General features: G+C 33.6%; 1 non-coding gene across 1 annotated transcript; it reads left to right on the top strand.

Moving 5' to 3' along the window:
- The first annotated feature begins 4309 nt into the window (after positions 1–4309).
- LOC112864000 (U6 spliceosomal RNA) lies at positions 4310–4416 on the top strand. The gene has a single exon (XR_003223931.1). It is a non-coding gene; the product is annotated as a U6 spliceosomal RNA (small nuclear RNA).
- The last annotated feature ends 8070 nt before the right edge of the window (positions 4417–12486 follow it).

The raw sequence follows: 12486 nt of genomic DNA, 5'->3' as shown, positions 1-12486 counted from the left end.
AAGTGTATCTGACATATAAAAGATACAGCCCCATTCTAAATATTAGCTTATTTAACTGAACAGAAGTCTGAATCATTTCCTTTGATTAGAAATAAAACTAAAAGGTTTAGGTTTGTAGTAGTTTCATAGTCATTCAAGAAATGTCACATTTTTGTGTTTAATTAGTCAGATGAATTTTGCCTCCAACCCTACATCCTAACAGACAGAAATTTGAAAACTCGTGATACTTGAATTTTCTCCTTCTGTAACAATGGGCCAAATTATTGAGATTTTACTAAATGCAAATGTAATCGGAGTGTCCTCTCCTGGCTCAGTGTGGTTACCACTAAGATAGACAAATGATGTTCCCTGTCATGGTGCCCTCAGGTATACTTACTCTGCTGTTTTCATTCAAGCTGTGGGTAGAGAAAACTGTATGACTTTGGTAACCTTGGCTTATCAACCTACTCTTCTCTCTTAGATGTGCTGGTTGGTCATTTCCTCTGAGATGTTGCTTCCTCCCTTGGAGAGCCACCAGAATCAAAGAACCAAATGCTGTTTCTCCTGCAATCATCAAACTTTTTACTCTTTCCAGCTCATCGGAATTTAAAATAAGTTTCTGGCCTGAAGAAAGTCTCCATTCAAACTCTATTCCCTTCAATAGGGTTAGGATTCCCTGGTGGAGGTGGAAATGAGGTCTTTTTTATTTTTTTAATATCTATAAGTTAAATGATCTAATTTAATTTAATTTAATTAATTTAATTGTGGGAAGAATTTGACATGACATCTGATTTCTTAACAAACTTTTAAGTGTGTAATATATTACTATTGACTATAGGTACTCTATATTATAGCAGATTTCTAGAACTTATTCATCTTGCTTCATGGGAACTTTAGCCTGTTGATTAGTCTTCTGGAAACATATATGCCACTCTTTGATTCTATGAATTTGACTATTTTAGATACTTCATATAAGTGGAGTCATGCAGGATTAGTTTTTCTGTGACTGGCTTATTTCACTTAGTGTAATGTTCTCAAGGTTCATCAATGTTGTCTCATAGTGCAGAATTTCCTTCTTTTCTAAGGCTAAATAGTATTCTATTGTATGTATATAACACATTTCCTTTATCCATTCATCTGTCAATAGACATTTGTTTCTACATTTTGACTTTTGTGACTAATGTTGCAGTGGTCATAGGAGTGCTAATATCTCTTTAAAATCCTGATTTCAGTTCCTTTGTAAAATTACCTTGAAGTGGGAAGTGGGGATTATTGGATGGTATTGTAGTTTTATTTTTTTAATGTTATTTATTTTTCAGAGAGAGAGACAGACAGAGCATGAGTGGGGAGGGGCAGAGAGCGAGGGATACACATAATCTGAAGTAGGCTCCAGGCTCTGAGCTGTCAGCACAGAGCCCAACGCGGGGCTCAAACCCACAAGCCGTGAGATCATGACCTGAGCTGAAGTCAGATGCTTAACCGACTGAGCCGCCCAGGCATCCCTGTAGTTTTATTTTTAATTAATATTTTTAGGAAACTCCACTCTGTTTTCCATAGTATCTGGGGAATGAAGTCTTAAAGACGACTTCTTCTTCTTCTTCTTCTTCTACTTTTTCTTCTTCTTCTTTTTAATGTTTATTTATTTTTGACAGAGAGAGAGAGAGAGAGAGAGAGAGCAGGGGAGGGGCATAGAGAGAGAGGGAGACACAGAACCCAAAGCAGGCTCCAGGCTCTGACCTGTCAGCACAGAGCCCGATGCGGGGCTGGAATTCACAAACCACAAGATCATGACCTGGGCCAAAGTCGGATGCTTAACTGACTGAGCCACCCAGGCACCCTTTGAAGACTACTTCATTAGATTCTGCTACATCCAAAAAAAAAAAAAAAATCGTTCCTAATTGCTTGAGAAGAGATAGGGGGAAAGAGGAAAACACAAATGTGTAACTTGAAAAATTATCCAGTTTCATGCTTTTATATCAAAATGGCCTTTTTATTTATTTTTTAATACTGATTTTTTTAAGTTAATTTATTTATTTTGAGAGAGAGAAGGGGAGAGAAAGAATCCCAAGCATGTTCCATGCTGTCAGCACAGCTGATGTGGGACTTGATCCCACAAACCATGAGATCATTCATTACCCAAGCTGAAATCAAGAGTTGGATGCCCAACTGAATGAGCCACCAGGTGCCCCTCAAAATAGCCTTTTTAGAATTTATAAGATAAACTTTTCAACAGTATTTTGAGTAACAGCAGCATCATTGAAAACCATGGACTCCCTCCATGCTTTAAATTTGATTGGCAAAATACGTGGAAGTATAAACTCTTGTACATTTATTTTCCTCTCAAACTCTCATTATTTGGCACAGTATTCAATGTTTTACTGGGAAATAATGCATTGATGAGTAAGTAAAGCTAGAAGAGCCAAGTAAAGAGCATAGTACTGCAGTACTTTTTGGCATGTTCTTAGATTTTTAGGTTTCTAAATATCATGCTAGGTGTACAAAATAACATTTTTGATTTCTGAGTTGAACTGCTAAGAGAAAATGCTGTGGGATGGAAGAGAAGTAAATAAGCAAAGATAAAAAAAAGTACGCTTTTAAGTGTTTACAGAGAAGAAAATTTTCAAAAAAAAATTAATAGAAAAGTCGATAGTAAGCCTCCTGTGTGATAAAAAGTGATGGTAAAATAGAGAAAAGAGATTGATTGGCGCCCGTTTACCAGCAGTAAGCCTGGGGGAAGCAGACTACTTTAGGCACCAACAAATCCAGCAACCTGTCAAGTACTCACTCAACATGGCATCTACTTCCCAGATAACAGAGGATAAGGGCAAAATCACCATTACTTTTGGTATTTATGCCTTTCAGGAGACAAGTAACTCTGAGCAATTAAATTAAATTATACACATAACTTTTTGATCTGCACATTTGTTTATTTTAACCTGCATAAAGTGAATCCTGGATTATAAAAGCATTGGATTGTTGTTGTTGTTGTTGTTTTCAATTCTTACAGCTTAGTTCTACATTTCTAATTGTTCTTCTAGTTTAAGCAAATGTGCATACTGGATAGCATTTGTACCCATAAACATTTGTTAAAAGGGAATTCTATTTAATTCCTTTCCCTGAATTTGAATTAATATATTTTTATTACCCCAGAAATATTAGTTTATTCCCTAAATGTGACTAGGTGGATACTTGAGTTAACTGCTAAATTAGTAGATGTGGAGATTTCATTTTGAGTGCAATTTTGGAAACTGTCTTACCTTGTTCTCCTAAGAATTTGCCTGGTCTCATGGAAATTTATAAGGACCTCATATTTTCTTTGCTAAGTAAATATTCTATGTTCTTTTTTCTCACCCTTTTTTAAACCTTACTTAGGATAATTCACATAGCATAGCATAACAAGCATGGTATTTTTGGTTAAGCTTTAGTCAGAGATAGCGACATTCATCATTTAATTATATGTTCAATATTAATTACACTTTTCTTTCTAGAACTTAGCACAATTTAAATCCATTTACCATGTTCCAACATAGCACAGCTATTATTGCTGTGAACTTTAATTCTTTTAATACATGTTTTATACCTGTTTAGATAATATTTTACCATATATTATATTAGTATATTTTAGACATACTTTCAATGTTTATTATTCCTTCTTAAATCCAGAAGTTTTTATCTAGGATCATTCTTCTGATTTAAAAATCCCCTCATTCAAAAATTTGATTTGGTGAATGTTCAAAAATTTTATCTATAAATATGTTTATGTCACCTTCATTTTTGAAAACTATTTTACAGGCATACAATTTTAAGATGGCAGTTCTTGTTCTTCTCATTCAACAGTTTGAAAATACCAGCCTACTGTCTTTGAGCTTATACTGCTTTTGTTAAGAAGTTAGTTGTGAATCAAATGACCATTCCTTTGGAAGTACTCATTGATTTGGTGGTAAATAATACACCATTTACTATTAAGATTTTCCCTTTGTCATGTTTTTTAACAGTAGTCTTATGATGTGTCTATATATGGTTTTGTTTTTCATTCTTTCTTTTTTATATATCTGATTTGGTTTTTTTAGAACTTAGATCTGTAGCTTAATGACTTGTTGGTTTTAGAAAACTTTCGGTTACTTTTTTGTCAGATACTTCTGCACCGTTCATTTTCTCCTTTTCCTGTGGGTACCTATTACATATATATTAGACATTCTCACTATAGAAATATGTATATACACACACACAATGTACTTAGCCATACTGAGGGCCTACAAGTGGGACTGTGATACCCCAGTAGGATGGAAATAGGGAAAGCTGCCATGTGATCAGAAATATTAAGAGTTCGGTGCTCGCTTCAGCTGCACATATACTACAATTGGAATGATATAGAGAAGATTAGCACGGCCCCTGTGCAAGGATGACATGCAAATGCGTGAAGTGTTCTGTATTAAAAAAAAAAAAAAAAGAAATATTAAGAGTTGGGAAAGCCAAGGACCCTAGTCACTAGTACTGTTTTCTTAGTCATGTTGGATAATGGTCATCATCAAATCTCCAATAAGGATAAACTGGGAGTGGATATCTCTTAAAATATTTTTATTTCAGATTCAGATACAAATCCTTTTGTCATTTTCACTAAATCTGGGATTTTAATGTTTCAATAGGATGAATTTTTGTTCCTTAAAATTATGTTATTTATGTCACTCAAAATTGTTATTCTCATGGGTAAGAATAGGCAAACTTCCTCACAAAATGCTGTCTTTATAGGGTAATTTTAACTAAGCTATATATTGCATTATTTACTTGAACACAACTATATGATGATTAACAACAAAACATTCCATTTAATTTAATAAAAGCTTGTTGGAATTATTATCATATTGTGCATATATTAAATATTTAAATATTTAATATTTGTATATATACATTGTGTGTTAATATTAAAATACATAAATTACAAAGTATGCCTTCATATGAAGTACATTTTATTTGATCGGTAATAATGCTATGGAGGTAACAACTTATTACAGATATGTGAATCTCAGCAGGGGGTAGGGTCTGGTGTCACTAAAAAACAGGAGACTTATCCAGAGAGGTAGATTCTCAGTCATCAGGTTCTAATCACTTGTTTGTAACAATAAATATTTGAGAATTTGATATGCTATTTTTATCTTAATTTACTAGATATAAAAAAAAATAGCACTCAAACCACCTTGGCCACGTACCATTCACTGGGATTTTTATTATTATAAGAAATGAATCACACTCATGAAATGGTGTTATATCATTATGGATGGATTGATTGTGTTTTGTATGTCTTGAGAATTTAATTGAGTTTGTTGATTTATTTCTAATAGTACACTCAGAATCTTTTTCTATACTTTTCTTTCTTTTTTTTTTCTGTAAGCAATGAGAAATGGGCATCTCAATGATTTAATATGCCCTAAACTTGAGCAGATTAGATATGCCTTAAATATATGGTGAGAGTTTAAAAGCCTGATTATACAGATTAAACAAAAATTAGTAGGTTTAAGATCACATCGGGGACAATAGACTTTGCTCTTTCCTACTGATAATTAATGTACCTATTATCTTAGGTTGTATAGTAGTAATATTCTATTTTCAGCAATTCCTAAACCACCAATGTATTTGATGTATGTATCCCTGAGCTCTGAGGATCTTCTCTGTAAACACCTCCCAAGATAACCACCATTTTTCTTTCCACTCTTCAAATAGCTTGCTCCCCATTTGATAAATCTCCAAAGTTCCCTTTCACTTTTCAAAACTTCAATAAATTCTTCCTTGTCATTTTTAAAAAGATGGTGACAAATAAAAAAAAAAAAACAGGAAAAATTGTAGCCACATTTTCCCTTTATTCTGCTTTACAAAACTGTCAGCCTAGGTATTATTTAATTTTTTATACTACTAATGGGTAGATGGAAGTTAGAAAATAACAAAAGAATGTAGAGGCCAGTATATAATTTTTCAATATATAATTATCATATCATTTATAATAGAAATGATAATTGCATTTCTAATTGCTATTGTCCAGAGTCATGTTTATTGAAGTGATTAGAAAGGTCTCTGAACACGGTGCAATCTGAGATCATCTCATTAATCTAATTAACAGGCAAAGAGAAAAAGAGCCTCTGACAAAGGAAAGATTTTGGAGTTAATTTTATTTTTAGTTCTCCATATCTGACAGTCATTTCACTTGTGAGATAGAAAACATGGTATGGTTCAGGAATATATTCAGGGATATATTCAGGGTTTATTCAGGGATGCCTTGAATAATGAACAAGAACAGGATAAACCCCTATATTACAGGCAAGATATAACAAAATCACAGTTATACCTTTATATTTCGTGTGTGCCTGATTCATTCATACCTGTTTTTCTCTTTATTATTATATCCCCAGGGCCAAACATACTACCTGATAATAGCAGGGAGTTATTTAATATTTTTAATGAATGGTTAGCATGCATGGTATCTGTCTATATATCAAGATCGATGAAGATACTAGATCATTCATGCATATAATGCTGGATGTTTCAAGAGGGATTGCTGTTTACAACAAAATCAACTTTATTCTTTCCTGCTTATACCGCTTGTCCAAATCCAATCTGTTAGGCTAGTTCACTCTCATTGTTTGGATGAATTGTTGAGCAGAACTTCTGAATTTTCTGGACACACAGATAACCAAATTTCCTCTAGTCATCTCAAACAACAAAAGCAGTTTCATTTGAGAAATTAAAATGTCTAGTAATATATTAATCAAAGTCTAAACTTCACTAAAAATATCTGTTCTCCTTTAAAAATATGGTGTGAGGGGGCGCCTGGGTGGCTCAGTCGGTTAAGCGGCCGACTTCGGCTCAGGTCATGATCTCGCGGTCTGTGAGTTCGAGCCCCGCGTCGGGCTCTGTGCTCACAGCTCAGAGCCTGGAGCCTGTTTCAGATTCTGTGTCTCCCTCTCTCTGACCCTCCCCCGTTCATGCTCATAAATAAACGTTAAAAAAAAATAAAAAACAAAAATATGGTGTGAGTTAGACGAGGTCCTGGGATGGAAAAGGGGTGTGTGATTAGCTTCTTCTCTTTGTTCATGACTTGTTTTCTGTCTTCTTTTGTTATTAACCATTCTTTCTGGTCCTTTGAGTTGGAAAAAGGAAAGTATGGAGGATAGTGTTCATGAATATGAACCGCGGAGAACCAGGGACTGAAGGGTGAGATACAAAACATACAGCCAGAAAAATCATCACCCGTATCACAGAACTGAAGACGACACTCTCCATCTAAAGAGAATCCTTAGCCTTCAAAATATTACATGTAGACATTAATCTGCTGTAACCAGCTTCCAAGCTCAGAGAAGAGTTCTCGCTCTAAGAAGTGACAGTTCAGTTAGTTTTCCCTAGTCCTTTATCCCTTATCCTTCTCTTTTGTTGGTTTAAGGTGAGTAGTTAGCTCAAAATTGGGTACCTTATTTTTAACTATGGGTGTGTGCTCACTGTCTGCTTCTGTCCTTGGGCAGAACTGAATCAGAATTACCTAGAACTGCTAATTTTGCCAATAGCAGGATATATAATCATTAGCCCATTTACTAAGATTTCTGAGTTTCAAATGTCTCATATGTAAAGTGGAGATAATCACAGAAGTTCTTCATATGGATTTCTGGTTTTTGTTTGCAGGTAAATTTAACCTATAGAAATAAAAAGATTAATACAGTGCCTGTGGTTCCATAAACAGTAAATAAACAGTAGCCACCGTTATTATCTTTAAAACAATGCCTTTTCCTCCAGTAGTATTTCTGAAAATAGAAGGGTTAAATTCTTACACCTTTACTATTCCTTTTGCTGAAACATGTTTAAAACTTTGACTCCATACTCTTATTTCACTCTCATCATAAGTGCTATGCAATGGAGCAGAACTCATATAATATTTTTAAAACAAAAACATGCAAATTATTTTGACCAGTCCAAATCTACAGTTAAATGGTTAAGTTTTAAAAGGAAATGAGAAAAGGTTGAACTCATATTACCAGAAGACTAATCCATATTACTAAATATGATAAACTACAATTTGCTAAATCATTTAAAGGTTACTTGTCCTATGTAATTTGGTAGATAAATACCTGTCTAGAGAAGTTTAGATGACTGATTTCATCCCAATGTATTTATTGATCAATAGCAATATGAAAGACTCAACTAGATCTAGTAGAACTAAGTACTTTCACCAAGGAATCAATGCAGAAAAATACCTGAAACCTTCATTCACTTAAAAAAAAAAAAAGATAATCAATTTTAATAAAAAAGGATAAATGCACTAGCTACTGAAACAAAACTTTTTCATTATAGGTGTGGAATTTCTCTCTTGGACACAATCTGTTTGAGATTTATTTTGCAATTTTTTTTCTAGGCTGTTTTGAGACTTCCCAAAATGATTAACTCTGCTTCCAATTTCCCCCTGACAGGCACAGACTTGCTCTTGATCCTCTCTGGAATTGTCCCTTTAACAGAGCAGAGGCAAAAATCCCTGTCTTTCTGAGCACTCTTTTTCAAAGATATGGCAATCTACAATAATAACTTCTTCCCTCTTCCCTAATCTATAGTTTGCCATCAAAACACCCATGCTATAACAAATCAGATATTTACACATACTTCATATGTATACATATATACGTGAACAACCATGATTTAACAAATTAAACATATATATTATATATAATGTATATTTTCCTTTGAATTAAAAGCCCAAAATTTGGAATATAAACATTGAATTTAGAAAACTAGCTCTATGAAATTAGTTTATCTCTTCCCCAGAATTATGTTTTTTCCTCTAATTGGTTGTACATTTTTTATCCTGGTTACAAATGTGCTATGTATTTTTTTGGAATTCAATCAGCAGGGAGCCTTCAAGGTAGTTTCTTCAACTTATAAAAGTATTTCTTGTGAATATGGTAGGGGTCATCATGCATGGCGATGCTTTATCATGATGTCTACAATTTCAAAAGCGCATTCCCTACCCTGTCTTCCTTTTTGATTATCTTTCTGCCTCCATGTAGAGATAGCCACTTTTAGAAAACAATGGAGCATGAAACAATTGAAATGTTATTGTATCTTTTAGTTTAAGTTTCCAAAAGTGCCAATCCATTCGGTTGGGGGGAGCAGAAGATAGGTAAAATCTTGTCAGGAGTGAATACTGGAATCATAGTTTTGACCTTGTGCCGAAAGTATTTTAAAATCCCAATAGCAACTCATTTGAACCATATATACTCTCCCGTCAGGAAGAATTTGCTTGGGATCTCATGGCACATGAGTCTTTAGGAAAAGTTCTAGAAATGTTCAGAATGATGAAAAAAAAAGCATGTATGGTTTATTCATTTATTGTTATGGTCCAAAATGTCTGAGTGCTAGACTTCTTTTGCTTGGAAAAAAAATATTAAGAGAACAGAAATGTGTCAACCAGTGTCCTGTGGACTAGTTTTTGTTTTTATTTTTGTATTTAACTATCCTTAAACCCAGCCTTAGATAAACTTTGCAGCTCATTCACTTTTGTTCTTATCCGTGAGGTACTGGTTTCAAAATATATGCTTTTAAAAAGAGGTTCTCAAGTTATCAAGGACAACATGGAACTTCCAGACAAAATGCAGTAAGAGCAGATAAAAACAACCTTTACCTGAACTCTGCTTTCTGATTGACCCTGAAAAATATGTTGTATTGTAATTCATGCAAAAGTTTTTCTTACAAGTTCTTTTCCTATTAAAACAAACAACAGGGACACCTGCGTGGCTCAGTTGGTTCAGCATCTGACTCTTTTTTGGGCTCAGGTCATGATCTCACACTTCCCGAGTTTGAATCCTGAGTTGGGCTCTGAGCCCTTGGGCTCCTGTGCTGGCAGCTCAGAGCCTGCTTGAGATCTTCTCTCTCCCTCTCTCTCTACGTCTCCCCTAATTGCACTCTCTTAATAAATAAATAAATAAATAAATAAATAAATAAATAACTTAAAAACAAAACAAAGCAAACAAACAAAGCTGTGATATCCAAACTCTAAACCTAAGTAAGGCTATTTGTTCTAGTAGCATAATGCAGGATCAGTCCTTGTAAATTCCATCTATTATTTCTCCATAGTAGTATACCAAAGAACCTAGTTATAAGATGGTATCTTTTATAAGATGGTTTTACAGAATCCTAAAACCTTGTGCAATAATACATATCTCTAAAATGTTATCACTAGCATAAATTTTCCCATATAAAAAGTAATTCACTCTACAAATCTCAAATATATATATATATATATATATATATATATTTTTTTTTTTTTTAAATTAGATTCATTTCTTCTCTACTTTTAGGAATCAAGAATGTAATACTATTAATGTAATGGAACTTTTTCATCTACATGTTTACATGAAAACATAAATGCCAACTATTATGCAATTTATTTCATTGTATAAATATTAATTTTTCTAATATAAAGTATTCATTGTGAAGACTCGCTTTTTCACAATAACTTACTAGATAATCATAAAAATTAAATTATGGTGGCAACTTTGACTTAGCATATTAAATAATAGTACTTCGAAATCTAATCATTTCAGCATTTGGTTTTGTCTGTAATTATTGTTAAACTCTGGTTCTCAAAGGTAAGATCTGGTAAACAAAATCAGAAACTTCACAGCTCCTACAGTCAGAAATTGACTATCCTGGGTCAAGGAATACCAACAATCTCCAATACTCTTCGTGTTTTTTTGTTTCTTTTTTTTTGTTTGTTTTTGTTTTTGATTTTAGAGAGAGAGAGAGAGAGAGTGCAAGTAAGGGAGAGACAGACAGAGAGGGAGAGAGTCTTAAGGAGGCTCCATGCCTAGTGTAGGCCCCAAGGCAGGGCTTTGTCTCTCCACTGTGAGACTATGACCTTGACCTGACCTGAAATCAAGAGTCCAATGCTTAACTGACTGAGCCACTGAGGCACCCCATCCAAGATTCTTTGCATTGACAGAGGGTAGAATTATTTTCTTTGTCTTCGATCCAAGTAATTCATCTTCACAAAGTACGTTACCTGGTTATTGACTATTTTAGGAAGAAAATAATTAAAAATCTTTATGTTGATTGTAAGTTCATCAGGTAGAAGTGTTTTCAAAAGACTTCTGCAATGTTTAATTTTTTTTTTTAGCCTTCAATGAAACAGGAAAATCTTTGTTACTCTAAAATTCAGCCTACAGGAATAATTCATATAATTTTGAAAAATTTGCATAGTTTTCTACCCATCAGCTTATCTTTCAAAGTGAGAGCTCAGCAGAAATAGGTCCTATTTTCAGGAACATACATAATGATTATAACAAGCTTTGATTGAATAATATATTTAAAACCCAGGAAAGTTTGGTCCTGAATGAACTCCTTTCAGTCTATTTTTTCTGAGAGTAAAGTTTCCTTTTTCTGTAAAAAAGAAAAAAATCAACAACAACAAAAACCAAACCAAAACAAAAACAAAACAAACAAACAACAACAACAACAACAACAAAAACCCAGCATGTATTCTCAATCTCCAACTTCTGGTTCCAGACATAAATTCTGATATGTTAATAAATTTTACTGGAGCAAATATCTTAACCTACTCCTATTTCATTATAAAGTATGTGAAAGAGTTCTCATTTAATATCTTCTCTCTCTCAATGAGTTGATAACTGTCATGCAAGGAAAAGAGACCATTACTAAGCATTGCTGGATGAGTTTTTGTCAAGAATGACTGTTTTGAAGTGGAAATAAATGAGTCCTGGGGTCTCCTTTTTTATAAGGTATCAGATGTATAGCCAGGCATCACAGGTGTTCCACCTGTGTATAGTGGTAGAACTTTTTTCCTCACATTAGACATTTGCTAAATAAAGAATATTTTCTCCACCTTAAGGATACCATTGGCCTGTTTTGTTCTCAAGTGAATACCCAAACTAATTTGTTCATGCCATCACTGTACACACAACCAAATACCAGGAGCTGCTAGTACTTACTTTAAGCATCCATTACTTTAAAATATATGAGGCAATATCAGAAGGTCTTTAGGAAAATATATTTGTCAAGAAATAAAAGGAATACCTAAACGATATTACAAATCATTAAATAATAATCCAATAGAAAGAAATGTTGAAAAACTGAATAGAAACCTCAGGTAAAATGATACCCAAATAACCCATAATCATTAAGAAGTGTTTCAATCTACAAGTCACGGGAGACTCCACTACAAACAAACCAAAAATAGCTTAAATTAAGGAGACTGTCACTTATAAGTTCTGATTAAAATGCAGATCAACCGGAACTGTTAACACATGTTAATAAAGGGAGTTGAAAATTATTTGGAACACCTGTTATTATCTATAAACTGTGAGCATATGCATACCCTCTGATATATACACCACAGAAATGTACACATACATGCTCCAAAGAACAAGAAATGTTAAGAATGTCTATGACACGATTATTTTAAATAGTTCCCAATTAAAAACAATCTACATGTCTGTTTCAGTTTGCTCAAACTACCAT

The sequence above is a fragment of the Puma concolor genome, chromosome B4 (genome assembly GCF_028749965.1).
Source record: "Puma concolor isolate L17-30 chromosome B4, mPumCon1.1.hap2, whole genome shotgun sequence".
Lineage (NCBI taxonomy): Eukaryota > Metazoa > Chordata > Mammalia > Carnivora > Felidae > Puma > Puma concolor.
The sequence above is the reverse complement of the archived record's forward strand: the minus strand, read 5'-3'. Positions and strand labels throughout refer to the sequence as shown.